Source organism: Zingiber officinale, chromosome 8A (genome assembly GCF_018446385.1).
Source record: "Zingiber officinale cultivar Zhangliang chromosome 8A, Zo_v1.1, whole genome shotgun sequence".
In the NCBI taxonomy this organism is placed as follows: domain Eukaryota; kingdom Viridiplantae; phylum Streptophyta; class Magnoliopsida; order Zingiberales; family Zingiberaceae; genus Zingiber; species Zingiber officinale.
Genome location: NC_056000.1, coordinates 91,050,268 through 91,074,116, shown reverse-complemented (window position 1 = coordinate 91,074,116; position 23,849 = coordinate 91,050,268). Strand labels below are relative to the sequence as shown.

Below are 23,849 nucleotides of genomic sequence, written 5' to 3'. Positions count from 1 at the left end.
ATTTGAAATCTCTCTTTTAAAACTTGTAGTTTTCTACAAAGAGAAGATTTTAAAAATTCAAAACACTCCTCCTTGTTTGAATTATTGTGGCCGACCCCTACATGCTTGGGCACCAAGCAAAGGGCCGGCCCCTATAGAAGAGGATGTGGTCGGCCCTTGCTTGGTCACCAAGCATTGGATCGGCTCCCTTCTTGTACACCAAGATGGGCTTATATTTGGATGGATTTAAGGCTTTAATGAGGCTAGGACTGGGACCTAGAGGAGAAATTGGTTTTGGCCTTCCGATGAGCTTGAGTATCCTGTGTTCACCCTGAACATGCAACTCAAGTTCATCAATAATAACTCATTCCACTAGAGAGTTATTATCGCACTACCGCACCAATCCCAAATTACATTATGGGCTCCTTCTTATCATGAGTGTGTTAGTCTCCCTGCGTTTAAGATAACGAATGTCCACTAATTAAGTAAGCTACTGACAACTCACTTAATTAATATCTAACTCCAAGAGTAGTACCACTCAACTTCATTGTCATGTCGGACTAAGTCCACTTGCAGGGTTTAACATGACAATCTTTATGAGCTCCTCTTGGGGACATTCTCAACCTAGATAGCTAGGACACAGATTCCTTCTATAATCAATAATACACACTATAAGTAATATCATTTCCCAACTTATCGGGCATATTGATTTATCGAGCTAAACCTCACCCTTTGATAATTTAAAGAAATAAATATTAAATATATGTGCTTATTATTATATTAGGATTAAGAGCACACACTTCCATAATAACTAAGGTATAGTTCTTTTATTAAGTCAGTACAAAAAGAACTTACCTAAAATGGTCCTACTCAATACACTTAGAGTGTACCAGTGTAATTTATTAATCAAGATAAACTAATACTTAATTACACTACGACTATTCCGATGATTTGTTCTTTTGCATCTTAGTCGTGAGCAACTATTTATAATTTATAAAGAACCGACAACATGATCTTCTGTGTGTGACGCCACACACCATGTTGACATACTATATAAATTAATTGAACAATTACATTTAACAAATAAATGTAGATATTGACCAATGTGATTCTTTTATTTTAAAAATAAATGTTTACAAAAGCTAGGCTTTTAGTATACACTCTAACAATCTCCCACTTATATTAAAAGACTAAGCTGCCATATCTGTTGCCATACATCTAATTCCCATCCCCTCCACATGCCGATCAAAAGCTTTCGTCGGAAGGGCCTTAGTGAAAGAATCTGCCAGGTTATCTGCTGATGCAATCTTGGCGACGACAACTTCTCCTCGCTTGACGATGTCTCGTATCAGGTGGTACTTGTGCTCTATATGTTTACTCGCCTTATGGGCTCGTGGTTCCTTCAAGTTTGCAACTGCACCGCTATTATCACAATAAATTATTATGATTTTGGGCAAACCATGAATCACATCTAAGTCCATTAGAAAGTTCCTGAGTCATACAACTTATTTGGCTGCCTCAGAGGCTGCCACATACTCAGCTTCCATGGTTGAGTTTGAAACGCATTTATGCTTAACACTCCTCCATGCAATAGCTCCACCTCCTAAAGTAAACACATAGCCTGATGTAGACTTACTGTTGTCCCTATCTGATTGGAAATCTGAATCTGTGCAACCCACAGAGAGCAAATCGTCTACTTGGTAAACTAGCATATAATCTCTAGTCCTTCTCAGGTACTTCAATATATGCTTTATAGCAGTCCAATGCCCTTGTCCAGGGTTACTCTGATATTTGCTAACCATGCCCACGGTAAAACAGATATCAGGTCTCGTACACAGCATTGCATACATAAGGCTTCCTACAGTCGAAGCATAAGGAACTGCCTTCATATCCTCCATCTCCTTTGATGTCTTCGGAGACATCTCTTTAGATAAGGTTACTCCATACCTAAAAGGTAAGAAACCTTTCTTGGAGTTTTGCATGCTAAAACGAGCAAGGATTGTATCTATATATAAAGCTTGAGATAGACACAACATTCTTTTCTTACGATCCCTTATAACTTTGATCCCAAGAATGTGTACACATTCTCCTAAGTCCTTCATATCAAATTGTTTGGACAACCATACCCTTACATCCGATAATACCTTGACATTGTTGCCAATTAACAAAATATCATCTACGTATAGTACAAGAAATACCACCACGTTTCCGTTACATTTCTTGTATACACAAGACTCATCCGGACATTGAATAAATCCATATGACTGGATTACTTCATTAAATCGGATGTTCCAAGATCTTGAAGCTTGCTTCAGTCCATAAATAGACCGATTGAGCTTGCATACTAGATGCTCTTTGCCCTTTTCAATGAACCCTTCTGGTTGCTTTATATGGATGTTTTCTTCAAGACTTCCATTAAGAAAAGCTATCTTGACATCCATTTGCCAAATCTCATAATCCATATGAGCGGCAAGGATAAGAGTATCCGGATAGACTTAAGCATGGCTACCAGTGAAAAAGTCTCCTCATAATTGATTCCCTCTTTCTGAGTGTACCCTTTTGCAACAAGCCTTGCTTTGAAGGTTTCTACCTTTCCGTCTATCCCTCTTTTCCTTTTGTAGATCCACTTGCATCCAACGGCTTTTACACCATCAGGTGGTTCTACAAGCTCCCAGACCTTATTAGAATATATAGATTCTATTTCTGAATTCATTGCCTTTTGCCAAGATACTGCATCTATATCTTGGAGTGCTTCGTCATATGTCCAGGGATCAGGTTCATGTTTACCCGGAATCAAGTCCAAAGACTCTCCCAAAAACATGAATCTCTCAGGTTGCCTTACAACCCTCCCATTACAATGAGGCACTGTCTCTGGTTGTGTATCATGTGTGACACGTGTTGTAGTTTCTTGTGGTACTTCATCTTGTATTGTTGGTATTAAAGTAGACGTGTCCTCTCTTATTTCTTCCAGAACTATTTCACTCATGGGCTTATGGTTCATTACATAATCTTCTTCTAAAAATCGAGCATTGGTGCTAACAATGATCTTCTGATTTTTAGGATTATAAAATAAACCACCTTTCGTTCCCTTAGGATATCCCACAAACAGACAAACTTCTGTATGTGATTCCAACTTGTCAGTATCTCCCTTTAGCACATGTGCTGGACTACCCCATATCCGGATATGATTTAGACTAGGCTTACGCCCATTCCATAATTCCATGGGAGTAGAAGGAACTGTTTTAGAAGGTACCATATTCAGAATGTACACTGTTGTTTCCAGAGCATATCCCCAAAACAGATTTGGTAATTCTGAATAACTCATCATCGATCTATCCATTTCCATAAGAGTCCTATTCCTTCGTTCTGCCACACTATTCTATTGGGGTGTACCAAGTGCAGACAATTGGGATTGAATCCCAACTTCTGATAAGTAATTCCTAAACTCTCCAAAGAGGTATTCGCCACCATAGTCAGACCGTAGTGTCTTGATACTTTTACCAAGACGTTTCTCCACATCAGTCCTATATTCTTTGAACTTATCAAAGCATTCAGACTTGCGGTGCATTAAGTAAATGTATCCGTATCTTGAATAATCGTCTATAAAGGAGACGAAGTATTCATAACCACCTCTTGCCTGGATAGACATAGGACCACACAAATCAGAATGAACCAGTTCTAACGCATCTTTGGCTCTATACCCTTGGCCTAAAAAGGTCTCTTGGTCATTTTACCTTCCAAGCAGGATTCACATGTTGGAAAGTTTTCCAACTCTAATGAACCCAAGAGTCCATCGGCTACATGACTTTGAATCCTACTTAAGTTAATATGACCAAGCCTTAGATGCCAAAGATACGTTTGGTTCATTTCCGAAGGTTCTTTTCTCTTATTAAAGTTGAAAATGTGTTATTAATTTTCATATTTTACTTTGTGGGAGAAATTGGATTTAAAATATATAAATTGCCAACCAATGCACCAAAACAGATAATCACCTTATTTCTCTTTATAACCACATTATTATTAAAGGAAATAGAATATCCATCTAAATACAATTTAGAAACTGAAATTAAATTCTTTCTAAAACTGGGTACATAAAGACAATTTCTTAAAATCAAATTTCTATTCCTATCAAAAGATAAGTAGACGTCTCCCACTGCAACAGCCGCCACCTTAGTAGCATTGCCTATATAGACAGTTATCTCTCCTTCAAATAGTCGTTGGGTTTCCTGGAACCCCTGTAAAGAATTGCAGACATGATCAGTAGCTCCCGTATCTACACACCAGGTGCTGGTAGATAACACCGCTAAACATGTTCTAACTACTAGAGCATGAGATATACCTTTATTGTTCTGATTCCTACGAGGACAGCCCGCCTTCCATTGTCCCGATTGCTTGCAGATGAAGCACTTGCCCTTCGGCTTCTTCATTATAGCTTTTTGTCCCTGAGGTTTATTCACTCTCTTTGCTGAAAAGACCTGTTTCTTCTTCTTCTTGCCTTTCGACTTAAAAGTAGAACCATTTTCAGCATAGTGAATCTGAGAACTTTGACGAAATATTCCTTCTGCTGCCTGTAGTTTTGTCAGAAGTTCCGCCAACGTATACTCTCTTTTGTTCATGTTATAGTTCAGGCGGAACTACTCAAAACTTCTAGGTAGCATTTGGAGAATTATATCGACCTGGGTTTCCCCATCGATTTCTCCTCCAAGAACTTGTATTTCGTTCAGATAGGCCATCATTTTGAGGATATGATCCCTTACGGGTGTCCCCTCAGACATGGTGGCTGTCATTAATTTTCTCATTGCCTCTTGCCTAGCAGTCCGACTCTGATGCCCAAAGAGTTCTTTGAGATTGTTCATTATATCATAAGCTGTTGGTAAATCTTGATGCTGATATTGCAATACATTTGACATTGATGCCAAAATGTAACACCGCACCATCTCATCTGCTTTTACCCATTTCTTATGATACTCAATCTCCTCTGGGGTAGAGTCACCGTCAGGTGCATCAGGGCAAGCCTCAGTCAGTACAAACTTATGGCTCTCAGCAGTAAGAACAATATCCAGGTTCCTTTTCCAATCTATATAGTTGGGACCAGTAAGTTTATTCTCTTTCAGAATAATGGCCAGTGGGTTGAAAGTCATCCTAAGAATCACAAAAATAAACTTTGGTCAAGACTCTAAATTTAGAATAATATTGATTCCTCAAACAATACTATTTTAAATTAACCAACACCTCAAAACACCGTGAATATTGAATGTCACATTAGTGTGGACATATACAAATTCATCATTTATAAAAGGAGGGTGTAACCCATTAATTTTATTATCTTATCATCTTTACTTTATGACAAATAAAATTAATAATTGGTTTCACTTTGGTCACACAAAACAATAGTAGTGACTGCATTGGGGAGGATACTATTGAATGCGTCTAAGTATATACCATTACTTGATACTAAGTCCATTAAATAGGATTATGCCCCTTCAGTTGGAGAAGATCACACGCTCCTAAATAATTTCCTATAACCATTCATAAAGGAAGTTTGATCTAGTGATCCGCAATAAACCCATCCGTTGTCGAGGGAGGCACTCAGACCCAACATGCAAGCTTGTTGCATCACTTACAAACCAGTAATGGAGACTATGGGATTTTTTTTTAAATCTCTCTCCCACTTAGTTATTTAAAAATGAGGATTTTAACCAATGCTAGCATACATCACATGCACATAAACATCACAGTAAATAAAAGCAATAAATATGGAAATTAAATTTTCAACTATTATGGTATTTTCCATTACTGTCTTCAGTATGCTCCAACCCTAGCTGTTGCCTTCTTTAGCCACCTCCATCAGGTTGAGTTGTCGCATCTATCTTGTTTCTTATTTCGTTGCACCTCTGGTCCTCCAATAGCACCAAGCCTTGCAAAGATACGATCCGCGACAAAAATAGAATTTTACATATTCGATCCTATATTCCATAAAGGAATGTACATGTATTTTAGATCGAACAAAAATAAAATTCTAAAAATAATATAGCTCCTACTGTATTTGATACATACAATCATGCACACAAAATAATGCTCTTGACATGTATAAGGGTCTAATCACACACAATATCTAAATGTCATAATAGTTGGAACCTGCAACCACAAAGTTAACGCATCCTACTATTATCTTGCCTAAATTATGTATGACATGTGCATAATTAATTTGAAAACCAAAACACACAGAGGCAAATCCTAGCTCTGATACCAATTGTTGGTTAATCCTAAGAAAATCGTACCGGTTCCATTGTACAAAAAAATTTGTACAAGTGTCGAACCATTCCTTAAATAACCTATTGTGTTCTTTAGAAGTTAAATTAGGAATCGCAGACGGAACTTAACATCATTGATTCCAAATTTAACTTATCTGTTCTTAATGGTTTAGATTTGAATCGCAAGCGGAACTTAACACTATTGATTCAAATCCACCTATGTTATTAATTCCATTAAATATTAATTTCCAAAATTGGCTTCCAGGACTGCATGGCGAGGCACATGGCCTTCTTGGATATGGGAGCAACCACCACCGCCTAGACAAAGCCTTTTAAGGAAAGCTAATATTTAATTTCCTTAAATAACTCTAGGTTAACAAAAACAACAATCGAATCATAAATTCGAAAACAAAGAAAACACAAATTCAAAAAAACTAATTCGAAATACTAGATCTAATGCCTCTTGTGTTTGGAATTCTTACAAAAAGAAATAACTAGCATGATGCGGAAAATAATTGCTAATTATACCTTCTCTTTGTATGCTAATGACCTCAAGATCTTCTGCCATATTCCTCGCCTCACCTTGGACCTCGTGTGGGTGACGATCCTCCAAGATGAACACCACCCAAAATTTTTCTTCCTCTTCCTCTAAAATCCGGCCACCACCACCACCAAGGAGAAGAGAGAAAAGGGAAAGGGAGAAGAGAGAGGGTCGGCCACACCAAGAGAGATTCCTCCAAGAGAATAAGAATTGCGTCTCATGAAGTCTCCTCACCCCTTCTTTTATAATACTTGCCCAAGGCAAATAAGGGAAGAATTTTTACAAAATTTAAAATCTTCCTCTAGTTTTTCCTTTTCCCTTTTTATTTTCCTTTTCTTTCCTCCTGATTGAATCAATCACCAAATTAATTTGGATGATGATTTATTAATTTTTTTTTTGGCCGGCCACCTTACTTGGGCACCAAGCAAGGGTGGTCGTCCCCTATAAGAGGAAGGAAATAATTTTTTTAATAAAATTTTACAAGAAGAAATCCTCTGATAAAATTTTACAAGCTCTCTTCTAATTTTTTAAAGTAGGAGTTAAAAAAGAAAAGTTCTAAAAAATTAAAACCATGTTTTAAAATTTAAAACTTCTCTTATAAAATTTCCTTTTTTAACATGGTGATAGAAAATTTAAATTTTAAAACTTATCTTCCTTTTTTTCTTAAACCATGAGGATGGTTAAAAAAGGAAAGTTTTAAAAACTTTTAAACTTTCTTTTAAAACATGTGGCCTAATTCAAATAAGGAAAGTTTTAAAATTTAAAATCTCTCTTTTAAAACTTGTAGTTTTCTACAAAGAGAATATTTTAAAAATTCAAAACACCCCTCCTTGTTTGAATTATTGTGGCTGACCCCTACATGCTTGGGCACCAAGCAAAGGGTCGGCCCCTATAGAAGAGGATGTGGCCGGCCCTTGCTTGGTCACCAAGCATTGGACCGGCCCCCTTCTTGTACACCAAGATGGGCTTATATTTGGATGGATTTAAGGCTTTAATGAGGTTACGACAGGAACCTAGAGGAGAAATTGGTTTTGGCCTTCCGATGAGCTTGAGTATCCCGTGTTTGCCCCGAACATATAACTCAAGTTCATCGATAATAACTCATTCCACTAGAGAGTTATTATCGCACTACCGCACCAATCCCAAATTACATTATGGGCTCCTTCTTATCATGAGTGTGTTAGTCTCCCTGCGTTTAAGATAACGAATGTCCACTAATTAAGTAAGCTACTGACAACTCACTTAATTAATATCTAACTCCAAGAGTAGTACCACTCAACTTCATTGTCATGTCGGACTAAGTCCACCTGCAGGGTTTAACATGACAATCTTTATGAGCTCCTCTTGGGGACATTCTCAACCAAGATAGCTAGGACACAGATTCCTTCTATAATCAATAATACACACTATAAGTAATATCATTTCCCAACTTATCGGGCATATTGATTTATCGAGCTAAACCTCACCCTTTGATAAGTTAAAGAAATAAATATTAAATATATGTGCTGTAAAATACCGAAAATAGGCGAATATTAATAAGGGAATTTTTCGAAATTTTTGGAAAATTTTCGGAAATTTTTCGGAGTTCGTATGAACGAGTTTACGGGGATAAATACGGGGGCCCAGGAAAGCCTGTTTAGGCTACCCCATTTAAGTGAGGAAAAGTGTATTTATTTAATTCTTTTTCCTTTCCCTTTTATTTTCCTCATCCGCCGAACTCGTGATTGTTTTCCTTTCCCCAATCGTCGTTTACTCTCCCTCACTCCCGATTTCCTTGCGACGTCGAAGCCCGAACTGCTACGGCGGTTTCCTCTCCTTCCCCTCGCTTCTCTGCCTCGAGCCCGAGTCACATTGCCGAACTCTTTCCCCTTTGTGTCGTCTGCCCTAGTCGCCTTGCACGCCACCACAGCCGATGCCGCCGGGGTAGTGTCGACCCGCCGTCGCCGACCCCGATCCACTGTCGGTTGAGGGTTTCTGCCACTCCTCAGCCTTACCGTCGGCCCTTCTCCTCTTTCGAGCGTCGGCCACCGACCAAACTCCTATGCCCTAGACCTGCCGAAGCTCTCCAAGACGGTGCCCTACCTGGTTTGTTTCGGCGCCACCGGGTCAAATCGGATGCCACCACTGATCGCCGGAGTGGAAGGGTTATCCGGACTGCAAGGGTGTTCTGCCGAGCCACAACCAGTCTCTGTTGTGTTTGCTGCCACCACCAGAGAAGAGGAAATTAGGTATAGACTTTTGTACACTTCAACCAGAGATGTGAGTTTGGTTACTATGATGTTCTGTGGTGTTCTTGGTCTCACCTTGATCCGAATGGTAGGGAAGAATTCAGCAGAGAGGACGTTCTGTTCCATTCTGTTGAGATCTGTGGATTTGCTTGGTTCCAGCATCAACAGTAGGTTGTTTGCTGTGGAAAGTTGCTGTTGTCGATCACCACTTCCTCCTTCTTGATCTGGTTGATTTGAGGTAAGGTGTAGAGCATTTTATACATGCTATAGAATATGGTTTTGATTTGATTGTTTAGATGGATGATTATGAGTAGATTGAGGTTGTGTATATTGATTAGGGTTTGTCCTAATTTAGGGTTGGAGATTTCATTTAGCTATTTATGAGAATTGTAGCTAAATAAAAATATACACATTGATCTCACAGGACATTGACGCGAGACGAGTATCTCGACGTCCGGATCTGGATTGATTGGACCATTTCTTTTGGAGGCGGGTACTTTTGACTTATGTCATTTGATATGCTTAGTAATTAAATTAACATGTTGCATTAATTGTGTTTCTTATCTGTTTCGGTTAATCACTACCCAAATCTTACATGCTTGATTGATTGATTGGTTTTGCATCTCAGGTATATTTTACCTGTTTGTACATGCTTATAGGGGTAGTGATATGCCATGCTTGACCATGTTCAGGACCTAGGTTTTTATACCTTCTGTGTACCTTTGATTCGATATGATTCGTTGACCTAGGGTGCACTTTTCTATATATATGGATTAGGTCAGGATGTTTATATGGTTATTGCCATGCATCATTTGCATGATTGCATGCTGTGCGATAGTCCGCTCCATTATTGTTGAGCACATCGCCAGTTACATGGATCTGCACACACCACCACTCATGGGTTAGTGGTCGATTCAGGTAGAGTGTGTTGCAGCAGGGACTCTGTTAGGCACCGTTGGTCCACTCATGGGTAGTGTGACACAACGTGTTATCCGGCAGGGATTCCTCCCCGTCTTTGAGTACTGGGAGTTGAGAGCATTGCGCTCCCCCATCTATGATTTGGGGTAGGAGGATAGGTGTACTCCGACAGCATCCCGTCCACTCGGTCACTCATCAGGAGTAGTGACGACAGAGTGCACGGTTGTCACAGCCCTACCCACTCGGCCTCACTTTTGTATGAGATGATCGACTGGCGTCAGGGGTGACCAGGACGCATCATTGGCATCATATGCATGATGCATTTATTGCTTGTGTTTGTGGTTGCTGCATTTATATGCTGCATATTGTTTGGATACCTATGTTTGACATGCATACAGGATTCCTTATCCCTCGGACTGTTTGACCTTATACTCAGGACCTGGTTAGTACAGTATTCTCCTGTTTATTTCAGATGCATTCTTATCTTTCTTATCAGGAGACTGTACGCATGATTAGTGCTAGGTGTTGTTTCTTTACTTTGCATATCAACTGTACCTGCTGAGTGTTGGACTCACCCCGCCTCCATTGTTGTTATTTTCAGGTTGATGCTGTCAGGAGGGAGTTCCAGTCGCTAGTCCCCACTGCACGTAGTGCTACTCCGCTGCTGGTTTTTGAGTTGTTTCATTTTAGCTTTTCGCTATCAGACTTTATTTTAGTTTTGTTTTGGACTTACATATGGATATTGTATGGAATCTTTCCGTTGGATGAACTTTTCGTATGATTTGGATTTACTCTACTACATGCCTGCCTGAACGGCAGAAGAGGTAAGAAAAATTGGATTTGGGCTTTACGAGTGTAGTTGAGTAGGGTTGATTTCGAGTCAGAGTATTATTACTGCGTGGTTGTGTCAGCCAGAGGCTGAATATATATATATAAACTGCGTGGTTGTGTCAGCCAGAGGCTGAATGTATATATATATAAACTGCGTGGTGATTATTTTTATTACTGTTATTATTCCAGCCGCCTGTGGCTGAGTATTTATTGCTTGTAGAAAATTTTGATTGTCCGCCGTACAGGGGAGATGCTGCCGAAATTTTCTCGGACAGGGACTCTTCTGGGGGCGTGACATGTGCTTATTATTATATTAGGATTAAGAGCACGCACTTCCATAATAACTAAGGTCTAGTTCTTTTATTAAGTCAGTACAAAAAGAACTTACCTAAAATGGTCCTACTTAATACACTTAGAGTGTACCAGTGTAATTTATTAATCAAGATAAACTAATACTTAATTACACTATGACTATTCCGATGGTTTGTTCTTTTCCATCTTAGTCGTGAGCAACTGTTTATAATTTATAAAGAACCGACAACATGATCTTCTGTGTGTAACACCACACACCATGTTGTCTACTATATAAATTAATTGAACAATTACATTTAACAAATAAATATAGATATTGGCCAATGTGATTCTTTTATTTCAAAAATAAATGTTTACAAAAACTAGGCTTTTAGTATACATTCTAACAAAAAGAACTTACCTTAAATGGTCCTGCTCAGTACATTCAAAGTATACCAGTGTAATTTATCAGTCAAGATAAACTAACACCTAATTACACTACGACTATTCCAATGGTTTGTTCCTTTCCATCTTAGTCGTGAGCTACTGTTTATAATTTATAAAGAACCGATAACATGATCTTCTGTGTATGACACCACACATCATGTTATCTACAATATAAATTAATTGAACAACTACATTTAGCTTGTAGATATTTGACCAATGTGATTCTTTTATTTCTAAATAAATGTTTACAAAAGCTAGGCTTTTAGTATACATGCCAACACTAAGTACTTTGATAAGTTCAAAGAGTACAAGGTTGATGTGGAGAAATATTAAGGTAAAAGTATCAAGACACTACGGTGAGATCGTAGTGGCGAGTACCTCTTAGGAGAGTTTAGGAGTCACTTATCAGAAGTCGGGATTTAATCCCAACTAACTACACCTGGTACACCCCAACAGAATGGTATAGTAGAAGGTATAAGACTCTTATGAAAATATTTAGATTAATGATGAGTTATTCAGAATTACCAAATTCATTTTAAGGATATACATTGGAAATGGAAGGGTTTGGTCTAGGGCATAGGAGTTTGGTCGGTGGCCGACGCTCGAAAGAGGAGAAGGGCCGACGGTAAGGCTGAGGAGTGGCAGAAACCCTCAACCGACAGTGGATCGGGGTCGGCGACGGCGGGTCGACACTACCCCGGCGGCATCGGCTGTGGTGGCGTGCAAGGCGACTAGGGAAGACGACACAAAGGGGAAAGAGCTCGGCAATGTGACTCGGGCTCGAGGCAGAGAAGCGAGGGGAAGGAGAGGAAACCGCCGCAGCAGTTCGGGCTTCGACGTCGCAAGGAAATCGGGAGTGAGGGAGAGTAAACGACGATTGGGGAAAGGAAAACAATCACGAGTTCGGCGGATGAGGAAAATAAAAGGGAAAGGAAAAAGAATTAAATAAATACACTTTTCCTCACTTAAATGGGGTAGCCTAAACAGGCTTTCCTGGGCCCCCGTATTTATCCCCGTAAACTCGTTCATACGAACTCCGAAAAATTCCCGAAAATTTTCCAAAAATTTCGAAAAATTCCCTTATTAATATTCGCCTTCTCAAAAAATCATAAAAACATATAAAAAGCCTTGTACCACAGGTGAGGGGAAGCTTACCTTCTTCGCTTAAGTTTTCTAGAATTGAGAACTTGCTTGGACCTTTCTTCTTGCTTGCTAGGTTCGGCACCAATGGAGGAGAAGAGTGGCTAGGTCTTTTGGTGGAGAGGGGAGGAAGAAGAAGCTTCTCCCTCTTGTGTTGCTCGGCCCCTCACCTGTGGTACAAGGCTTTTTATATGTTTTTATGATTTTTTGAGAATTTTAAAACCTAGAAACAAGTATGAGAAAATTCGGTTAAGAAGAACTTTCGAAATCTAGTGATGTTTAACTAGTCTTCACTAAATGATAGATTTTCTATGCCATGGAAAAGGATTCTTCTTCATGTTTTTATACCTATATGATGCTTGATAAGAGGAACACTTAACTCTAGAATTTCGGCCAAAAAAAAAAAAAAAGGGAAAGAAAGAAACCTAGGAAATGTTATGCAATGAAATTTATGTTATGCCATGATATGTGATAGCATATGAAAGGCTATACATAATGAGAAGAATGAAATTTATGTAAATGCCATGATATGTGATAGCATATGAAATGCTATACATAATAAGAAGAATGAGATTTATGTAAATGCCATGATATGTGATAGCATATGAAATGCTATACATAATGAGAAGAATGAAATATATGTAAATGCCATGATATGTGATAGCATATGAAATGCTATACATAATGAGAAGAATGAAATTATGTGAATGTCATGATATGTAATAGCATATGAAATGCTATACATAATGAGAAGAATGAAAAATGAAATGCATGAAAGATTGTTAAGGATATGATATGATAGTTATGCATGATAAATTACTTTGTATGGTTTGTACCAAGGGTGGGCTCCGTAAACGCCCCGGGGTCGATGGAATAAGACTCGGGCCTCGTCAGTAATGGGCTTCTGATGCCCTAGGTCGATGGAGTAAGCGCCCACCCTTCCTACCCAACCAAAGGCGGCGCTACGTTCTTTATACTACTTACGTACATGCTTTGGTTATACTATAGCAGCGGAAGAATAAAAACTTTAAAGAATTTAATTTATTAAGCATGATATCACAGATTAAATTGCATATATTGAAATCATATTAATCCGTCCGGATCGTTCTTTGCCGAGCCACCACCACACACATCCTTATCCGCTCCTCCTGTTGCTCCTCTAGTTCATCCAGTTCTTTGATCTGCGGTACAAGGAAAGTAAGCTGTGAGCACTCATGGCTCAGTAAGTTCCTTTCCTACTCACTAAAACCGAAAATCATCGTATATTAATATCATGCGTAATATCATAAGCATATAACATACAAAGGTATCATATTCATATCATCATGGCATCATATCAAATCATTAGCTAATTCAAGCACATATGCAGGCAATGCATCATGAATTTGAAAACTTATACTTGTAAGTACTTGAAATTAATATCATCATCATTGGGGATCCCGGTTTGTACCACATACATCATACGTAGGTCCAAGGTAGCAAGTCTTGAACCCTACCATACATACATACTAGGCCCGAGTCTTACTCCATCGACCTAGGGCATCAGAAGCCCATTACTGACGAGGCCCGAGTCTTATTCCATCGACCCCGGGGCGTTTACGGAGCCCACCCTTGGTACAAACCATACAAAGTAATTTATCATGCATAACTATCATATCATATCCTTAACAATCTTTCATGCATTTCATTTTTCATTCTTCTCATTATGTATAGCATTTCATATGCTATTACATATCATGGCATTCACATAATTTCATTCTTCTCATTATGTATAGCATTTCATATGCTATCACATATCATGGCATTTACATATATTTCATTCTTCTCATTATGTATAGCATTTCATATGCTATCACATATCATGGCATTACATAAATTTCACATAAAAACATATAAAAAGCCTTGTACCACAGGTGAGGGGAAGCTTACCTTCTTCGCTTAAGTTTTCTAGAATTGAGAACTTGCTTGGACCTTTCTTCTTGCTTGCTAGGTTCGGCACCAATGGAGGGAAAGGAGTGGCTAGGTCTTTTGGTGGAGAGGGGAGGAAGAAGAAGCTTCTCCCTCTTGTGTTGCTCGGCAACAACAAGGAAGAAAGAAGAGGGAGGGAGTGAGGAGGAAGAGGAGCTTCCTTCCTCTTGTGTTGCTTGGCAACAAGAAGAAGAAGAGAGGGGGTCTCGGCACAAGAGGGAGGAGGAGAGGGAGAGGAGTGGAGGATGAATTTGAAGTCACCCCTCCATGCCTATTTATACTAAAATGAGGGGAGGAAATTTGACTTGATTCATCCTCCCCATTTATTCCTCTTCTTTATGATAGGAATATTCTAGAGATATGCCTTGTGAGTTCTCTCTTAATCTCTCTCTTTTCTCTCCTTTAATAAAATTTTCTATCTCTCCTCTTACAATATCCTCTCTTATCCCAATTGGTTAACACATGCATGCATCCACAAGAGAACCAAGGTTCAAAACTTGGTTATGCATATTTTTACTTCTTTTTCTTTTTAAGTAGAAAGAATCCTTTCTTATTCTTAACTACTTAATCCTTCCTCTCTTTACTAATAATTCTCCTATCCCCTTTGGTATCCTATACATGTTCCCTACAAGAGATCCAAGGTTCAATCTCTCTTCTAACATTTTATTTTCTTTTACACATAATAATTCATATATATTATGCATTATGCATAAATATTTCATACATGTACATATTATCTCTTATTTCTTTCTTTTGTCCACATTAATTCCATACATTTTAAATCATGTATAGATGATTATATTCTCAACTTTATTTTTCTTTCATAAAGTTTTAATCATCTAAATCCATCTTAATATTTAACATAGAGTATTTACATCCTCTTTTCATTCGTACTCCCATTACCCTTCTAGGCTTTCTAGGGGTGTTACAAACTCCCCTACTTATTGAAAGTTCGTCCCCGAACTTAGAATAACAATTTCTGCTCCGATTCATTATTCCTCTTATGTTATAGCCTAAGGTACTTGTATCTAGGCTACCATTCATGCATCCTACTTATCATCATGCACCATTCTCTAGGGTATAGCTTAAGGTATCCTTCCTAGGCTACCATTCATGTATCTTAGAGTATCATACTATTTTGCATACAAATAAATTATGCAACTGTACTTACTTGGAGCGACAGGAAGGAGCTTGATGTGTGTGTAGTGAGCTGGCAAAACTTCGCTCTGATACCATCTGTAACGCCCGCCCTTCTTACCCAACCAAAGGCGGCGCTACGTTCTTTATACTACTTACGTACATGCTTTGGTTATACTATAGCAGCGGAAGAATAAAAACTTTAAAGAATTTAATTTATTAAGCATGATATCACAGATTAAATTGCATATATTGAAATCATATTAATCCGTCCGGATCGTTCTTTGCCGAGCCACCACCACACACATCCTTATCCGCTCCTCCTGTTGCTCCTCTAGTTCATCCAATTCTTTGATCTACGGTACAAGGAAAGTAAGCTGTGAGCACTCATGGCTCAGTAAGTTCCTTTCCTACTCACTAAATCTGAAAATCATCGTATATTAATATCATGCGTAATATCATAAGCATATAACATACAAAGGTATCATATTCATATCATCATGGCATCATATCAAATCATTAGCTAATTCAAGCACATATGCAGGCAATGCATCATGAATTTGAAAACTTATACTTGTAAGTACTTGAAATTAATATCATCATCATTGGGGATCCCGGTTTGTACCACATACATCATACGTAGGTCCAAGGTAGCAAGTCTTGAACCCTACCATACATACATACTAGGCCCGAGTCTTACTCCATCGACCTAGGGCATCAGAAGCCCATTACTGACGAGGCCCGAGTCTTATTCCATCGACCCCGGGGCGTTTACGGAGCCCACCCTTGGTACAAACCATACAAAGTAATTTATCATGCATAACTATCATATCATATCCTTAACAATCTTTCATGCATTTCATTTTTCATTCTTCTCATTATGTATAGCATTTCATATGCTATTACATATCATGGCATTCACATAATTTCATTCTTCTCATTATGTATAGCATTTCATATGCTATCACATATCATGGCATTTACATATATTTCATTCTTCTCATTATGTATAGCATTTCATATGCTATCACATATCATGGCATTACATAAATTTCACATAAAAACATATAAAAAGCCTTGTACCACAGGTGAGGGGAAGCTTACCTTCTTCGCTTAAGTTTTCTAGAATTGAGAACTTGCTTGGACCTTTCTTCTTGCTTGCTAGGTTCGGCACCAATGGAGGGAAAGGAGTGGCTAGGTCTTTTGGTGGAGAGGGGAGGAAGAAGAAGCTTCTCCTCTTGTGTTGCTCGGCAACAACAAGGAAGAAAGAAGAGGGAGGGAGTGAGGAGGAAGAGGAGCTTCCTTCCTCTTGTGTTGCTTGGCAACAAGAAGAAGAAGAGAGGGGGTCTCGGCACAAGAGGGAGGAGGAGAGGGAGAGGAGTGGAGGATGAATTTGAAGTCACCCCTCCATGCCTATTTATACTAAAATGAGGGGAGGAAATTTGACTTGATTCATCCTCCCCATTTATTCCTCTTCTTTATGATAGGAATATTCTAGAGATATGCCTTGTGAGTTCTCTCTTAATCTCTCTCTTTTCTCTCCTTTAATAAAATTTTCTATCTCTCCTCTTACAATATCCTCTCTTATCCCAATTGGTTAACACATGCATGCATCCACAAGAGAACCAAGGTTCAAAACTTGGTTATGCATATTTTTACTTCTTTTTCTTTTTAAGTAGAAAGAATCCTTTCTTATTCTTAACTACTTAATCCTTCCTCTCTTTACTAATAATTCTCCTATCCCCTTTGGTATCCTATACATGTTCCCTACAAGAGATCCAAGGTTCAATCTCTCTTCTAACATTTTATTTTCTTTTACACATAATAATTCATATATATTATGCATTATGTATAAATATTTCATACATGTACATATTATCTCTTATTTCTTTCTTTTGTCCACATTAATTCCATACATTTTAAATCATGTATAGATGATTATATTCTCAACTTTATTTTTCTTTCATAAAGTTTTAATCATCTAAATCCATCTTAATATTTAACATAGAGTATTTACATCCTCTTTTCATTCGTACTCCCATTACCCTTCTAGGCTTTCTAGGGGTGTTACAAACTCCCCTACTTATTGAAAGTTCGTCCCCGAACTTAGAATAACAATTTCTGCTCCGATTCATTATTCCTCTTATGTTATAGCCTAAGGTACTTGTATCTAGGCTACCATTCATGCATCCTACTTATCATCATGCACCATTCTCTAGGGTATAGCTTAAGGTATCCTTCCTAGGCTACCATTCATGTATCTTAGAGTATCATACTATTTTGCATACAAATAAATTATGCAACTGTACTTACTTGGAGCGGCAGGAAGGAGCTTGATGTGTGTGTAGTGAGCTGGCAACACTTCGCTCTGATACCACCTGTAACGCCCGCCCTTCTTACCCAACCAAAGGCGGCGCTACGTTCTTTATACTACTTACGTACATGCTTTGGTTATACTATAGCAGCGGAAGAATAAAAACTTTAAAGAATTTAATTTATTAAGCATGATATCACAGATTAAATTGCATATATTGAAATCATATTAATCCGTCCGGATCGTTCTTTGCCGAGCCACCACCACACACATCCTTATCCGCTCCTCCTGTTGCTCCTCTAGTTCATCCAGTTCTTTGATCTGCGGTACAAGGAAAGTAAGCTGTGAGCACTCATGGCTCAGTAAGTTCCTTTCCTACTCACTAAAACCGAAAATCATCGTATATTAATATCATGCGTAATATCATAAGCATATAACATACAAAGGTATCATATTCATATCATCATGGCATCATATCAAATCATTAGCTAATTCAAGCACATATGCAGGCAATGCATCATGAATTTGAAAACTTATACTTGTAAGTACTTGAAATTAATATCATCATCATTGGGGATCCCGGTTTGTACCACATACATCATACGTAGGTCCAAGGTAGCAAGTCTTGAACCCTACCATACATACATACTAGGCCCGAGTCTTACTCCATCGACCTAGGGCATCAGAAGCCCATTACTGACGAGGCCCGAGTCTTATTCCATCGACCCCGGGGCGTTTACGGAGCCCACCCTTGGTACAAACCATACAAAGTAATTTATCATGCATAACTATCATATCATATCCTTAACAATCTTTCATGCATTTCATTTTTCATTCTTCTCATTATGTATAGCATTTCATATGCTATTACATATCATGGCATTCACATAATTTCATTCTTCTCATTATGTATAGCATTTCATATGCTATCACATATCATGGCATTTACATATATTTCATTCTTCTCATTATGTATAGCATTTCATATGCTATCACATATCATGGCATTACATAAATTTCACATAAAAACATATAAAAAGCCTTGTACCACAGGTGAGGGGAAGCTTACCTTCTTCGCTTAAGTTTTCTAGAATTGAGAACTTGCTTGGACCTTTCTTCTTGCTTGCTAGGTTCGGCACCAATGGAGGGAAAGGAGTGGCTAGGTCTTTTGGTGGAGAGGGGAGGAAGAAGAAGCTTCTCCCTCTTGTGTTGCTCGGCAACAACAAGGAAGAAAGAAGAGGGAGGGAGTGAGGAGGAAGAGGAGCTTCCTTCCTCTTGTGTTGCTTGGCAACAAGAAGAAGAAGAGAGGGGGTCTCGGCACAAGAGGGAGGAGGAGAGGGAGAGGAGTGGAGGATGAATTTGAAGTCACCCTCCATGCCTATTTATACTAAAATGAGGGGAGGAAATTTGACTTGATTCATCCTCCCCATTTATTCCTCTTCTTTATGATAGGAATATTCTAGAGATATGCCTTGTGAGTTCTCTCTTAATCTCTCTCTTTTCTCTCCTTTAATAAAATTTTCTATCTCTCCTCTTACAATATCCTCTCTTATCCCAATTGGTTAACACATGCATGCATCCACAAGAGAACCAAGGTTCAAAACTTGGTTATGCATATTTTTACTTCTTTTTCTTTTTAAGTAGAAAGAATCCTTTCTTATTCTTAACTACTTAATCCTTCCTCTCTTTACTAATAATTCTCCTATCCCCTTTGGTATCCTATACATGTTCCCTACAAGAGATCCAAGGTTCAATCTCTCTTCTAACATTTTATTTTCTTTTACACATAATAATTCATATATATTATGCATTATGCATAAATATTTCATACATGTACATATTATCTCTTATTTCTTTCTTTTGTCCACATTAATTCCATACATTTTAAATCATGTATAGATGATTATATTCTCAACTTTATTTTTCTTTCATAAAGTTTTAATCATCTAAATCCATCTTAATATTTAACATAGAGTATTTACATCCTCTTTTCATTCGTACTCCCATTACCCTTCTAGGCTTTCTAGGGGTGTTACAAATACTTACGTACATGCTTTGGTTATACTATAGCAGCGGAAGAATAAAAACTTTAAAGAATTTAATTTATTAAGCATGATATCACAGATTAAATTGCATATATTGAAATCATATTAATCCGTCCGGATCGTTCTTTGCCGAGCCACCACCACACACATCCTTATCCGCTCCTCCTGTTGCTCCTCTAGTTCATCCAGTTCTTTGATCTGCGGTACAAGGAAAGTAAGCTGTGAGCACTCATGGCTCAGTAAGTTCCTTTCCTACTCACTAAAACCGAAAATCATCGTATATTAATATCATGCGTAATATCATAAGCATATAACATACAAAGGTATCATATTCATATCATCATGCCATCATATCAAATCATTAGCTAATTCAAGCACATATGCAGGCAATGCATCATGAATTTGAAAACTTATACTTGTAAGTACTTGAAATTAATATCATCATCATTGGGGATCCCGGTTTGTACCACATACATCATGCGTAGGTCCAAGGTAGCAAGTCTTGAACCCTACCATACATACATACTAGGCCCGAGTCTTACTCCATCGACCTAGGGCATCAGAAGCCCATTACTGACGAGGCCCGAGTCTTATTCCATCGACCCCGGGGCGTTTACGGAGCCCACCCTTGGTACAAACCATACAAAGTAATTTATCATGCATAACTATCATATCATATCCTTAACAATCTTTCATGCATTTCATTTTTCATTCTTCTCATTATGTATAGCATTTCATATGCTATTACATATCATGGCATTCACATAATTTCATTCTTCTCATTATGTATAGCATTTCATATGCTATCACATATCATGGCATTTACATATATTTCATTCTTCTCATTATGTATAGCATTTCATATGCTATCACATATCATGGCATTTACATAAATCTCATTCTTCTTATTATGTATAGCATTTCATATGCTATCACATATCATGACATTTACATAAATTTCATTCTTCTCATTATGTATAGCCTTTCATATGCTATCACATATCATGGCATAACATAAATTTCATTGCATAACATTTCCTAGGTTTCTTTCTTTCCTTTTTTTTTTTTTTTTCTTTTAGTGTGCCTCTTATCAAGCATCATATAGGTATAAAAACATGAAGAAGAATCCTTTTCCATGGCATAGAAAATCTATCATTTAGTGAAGACTAGTTAAACATCACTAGATTTCGAAAGTTCTTCTTAACCGAATTTTCTCATACTTGTTTCTAGGTTTTAAAATTCTCAAAAAATCATAAAAACATATAAAAAGCCTTGTACCACAGGTGAGGGGAAGCTTACCTTCTTCGCTTAAGTTTCCTAGATTTGAGAACTTGCTTGGGGACCTTTCTTCCTTGCTTGCTTGCTCGGCACCAATGGAGGAGAAGAGTGGCTAGGTCTTTTGGTGGAGAGGAGGAGGGAGAAGAGACCTCTTCCTCTTGTGTTGCTCGGCAACAACAAGAAAGAAAAGAGGGAGGGAGTGAGGAGGAAGAAGAGGTTTCTTCCTCTTGTGTTGCTCGGCAACAAGAAGAAGAAAGGAGGAAGGGAGAGGGTTTTCGGCACCCAAGGGAGGAGAGGAGGAAAGTGAGTGAGGATGAAGTTGAAGTCACCCCTCCATGCCTATTTATACTAAAATGAGGGGAGGAAACTTGTCTTGATTCATCCTCCTTATTTACTTCTCTTCTTAATGTTAAGAATATTCTAGAGAAGATGCTTCTTGAGTTCTCCCTTAATTTCTCTCTTTTCTTTCCTTTAATTAAAATTCCTATCTCTCCTCTTACAATATCCTCTCCTATCCCACTTGGTTAACACATGCATGTATCCACAAGAGAACCAAGGATCAAAACTTGGTTATCAGAGGAGCTGGCAACACTCCTCAGCCTTACCGTCGGCCCTTCTCCTCTTTCGAGCGTCGGCCACCGACCAAACTCCTATGCCCTAGACCTGCCGAAGCTCTCCAAGACGGTGCCCTACCTGGTTTGTTTCGGCGCCACCGGGTCAAATCGGATGCCACCACTGATCGCCGGAGTGGAAGGGTTATCCGGACTGCAAGGGTGTTCTGCCGAGCCACAACCAGTCTCTGTTGTGTTTGCTGCCACCACCAGAGAAGAGGAAATTAGGTATAGACTTTTGTACACTTCAACCAGAGATGTGAGTTTGGTTACTATGATGTTCTGTGGTGTTCTTGGTCTCACCTTGATCCGAATGGTAGGGAAGAATTCAGCAGAGAGGACGTTCTGTTCCATTCTGTTGAGATCTGTGGATTTGCTTGGTTCCAGCATCAACAGTAGGTTGTTTGCTGTGGAAAGTTGCTGTTGTCGATCACCACTTCCTCCTTCTTGATCTGGTTGATTTGAGGTAAGGTGTAGAGCATTTTATACATGCTATAGAATATGGTTTTGATTTGATTGTTTAGATGGATGATTATGAGTAGATTGAGGTTGTGTATATTGATTAGGGTTTGTCCTAATTTAGGGTTGGAGATTTCATTTAGCTATTTATGAGAATTGTAGCTAAATAAAAATATACACATTGATCTCACAGGACATTGACGCGAGACGAGTATCTCGACGTCCGGATCTGGATTGATTGGACCATTTCTTTTGGAGGCGGGTACTTTTGACTTATGTCATTTGATATGCTTAGTAATTAAATTAACATGTTGCATTAATTGTGTTTCTTATCTGTTTCGGTTAATCACTACCCAAATCTTACATGCTTGATTGATTGATTGGTTTTGCATCTCAGGTATATTTTACCTGTTTGTACATGCTTATAGGGGTAGTGATATGCCATGCTTGACCATGTTCAGGACCTAGGTTTTTATACCTTCTGTGTACCTTTGATTCGATATGATTCATTGACCTAGGGTGCACTTTTCTATATATATGGATTAGGTCAGGATGTTTATATGGTTATTGCCATGCATCATTTGCATGATTGCATGCTGTGCGATAGTCCGCTCCATTATTGTTAAGCACATCGTCAGTTAGATCCGCACACACCACCACTCATGGGTTAGTGGTCGATTCAGTGAGTGTGTTGCAGCAGGCAGTGGACTGCTTGGTCCGCTCATGGGTAGTGTGACACAACGTGTTATCCGGCAGGGATTCCTCCCGTCTTTGAGTACCGAGAGTTCGCTCCCCCATCTATGATTTGGGGTAGGAGGATAGGTGTACTCGACAACATCCCGTCCACTCGGTCACTCATCGGGAGTAGTGACGACAGAGTGCACGGTTGTCACGCCCTACCCACTCGGCCTCACTTTTGTATGAGATGATCGACCGGTCTGGGTGACCAGGACGCATCATTGGCATCATATGCATGATGCATTTATTGCTTGTGTTTGTGTTTGCTGCATTTATATGCTGCATATTGTTTGGATACCTATGTTTGACATGCATACAGGATTCCTTATCCCTCGGACTGTTTGACCTTATACTCAGGACCTGGTTAGTACAGTATTCTCCTGTTTATTTCAGATGCATTCTTATCTTTCTTATCAGGAGACTGTACGCATGATTAGTGCTAGGTGTTGTTTCTTTACTTTGCATATCAACTGTACCTGCTGAGTGTTGGACTCACCCCGCCTCCATTGTTGTTATTTTCAGGTTGATGCTGTCAGGAGGGAGTTCCAGTCGCTAGTCCCCACTGCACGTGGTGCTACTCCGCTGCTGGTTTTTGAGTTGTTTCATTTTAGCTTTTCGCTATCAGACTTTATTTTAGTTTTGTTTTGGACTTACATATGGATATTGTATG

At 38.6% G+C, this 23,849-nt stretch overlaps 2 long non-coding RNA genes across 2 annotated transcripts; both read left to right on the top strand.

The window, feature by feature from the left end:
- The first annotated feature begins 8,674 nt into the window (after window positions 1–8,674).
- Window positions 8,675–9,486, top strand: LOC122012088. Its single transcript, XR_006120117.1, has 3 exons — window positions 8,675–9,002; window positions 9,095–9,240; window positions 9,427–9,486. It is a non-coding gene; the product is annotated as an uncharacterized LOC122012088 (long non-coding RNA).
- Window positions 9,487–21,971: 12,485 nt separating this feature from the next.
- Window positions 21,972–22,694, top strand: LOC122012089. Its single transcript, XR_006120118.1, has 3 exons — window positions 21,972–22,210; window positions 22,303–22,448; window positions 22,635–22,694. It is a non-coding gene; the product is annotated as an uncharacterized LOC122012089 (long non-coding RNA).
- The last annotated feature ends 1,155 nt before the right edge of the window (window positions 22,695–23,849 follow it).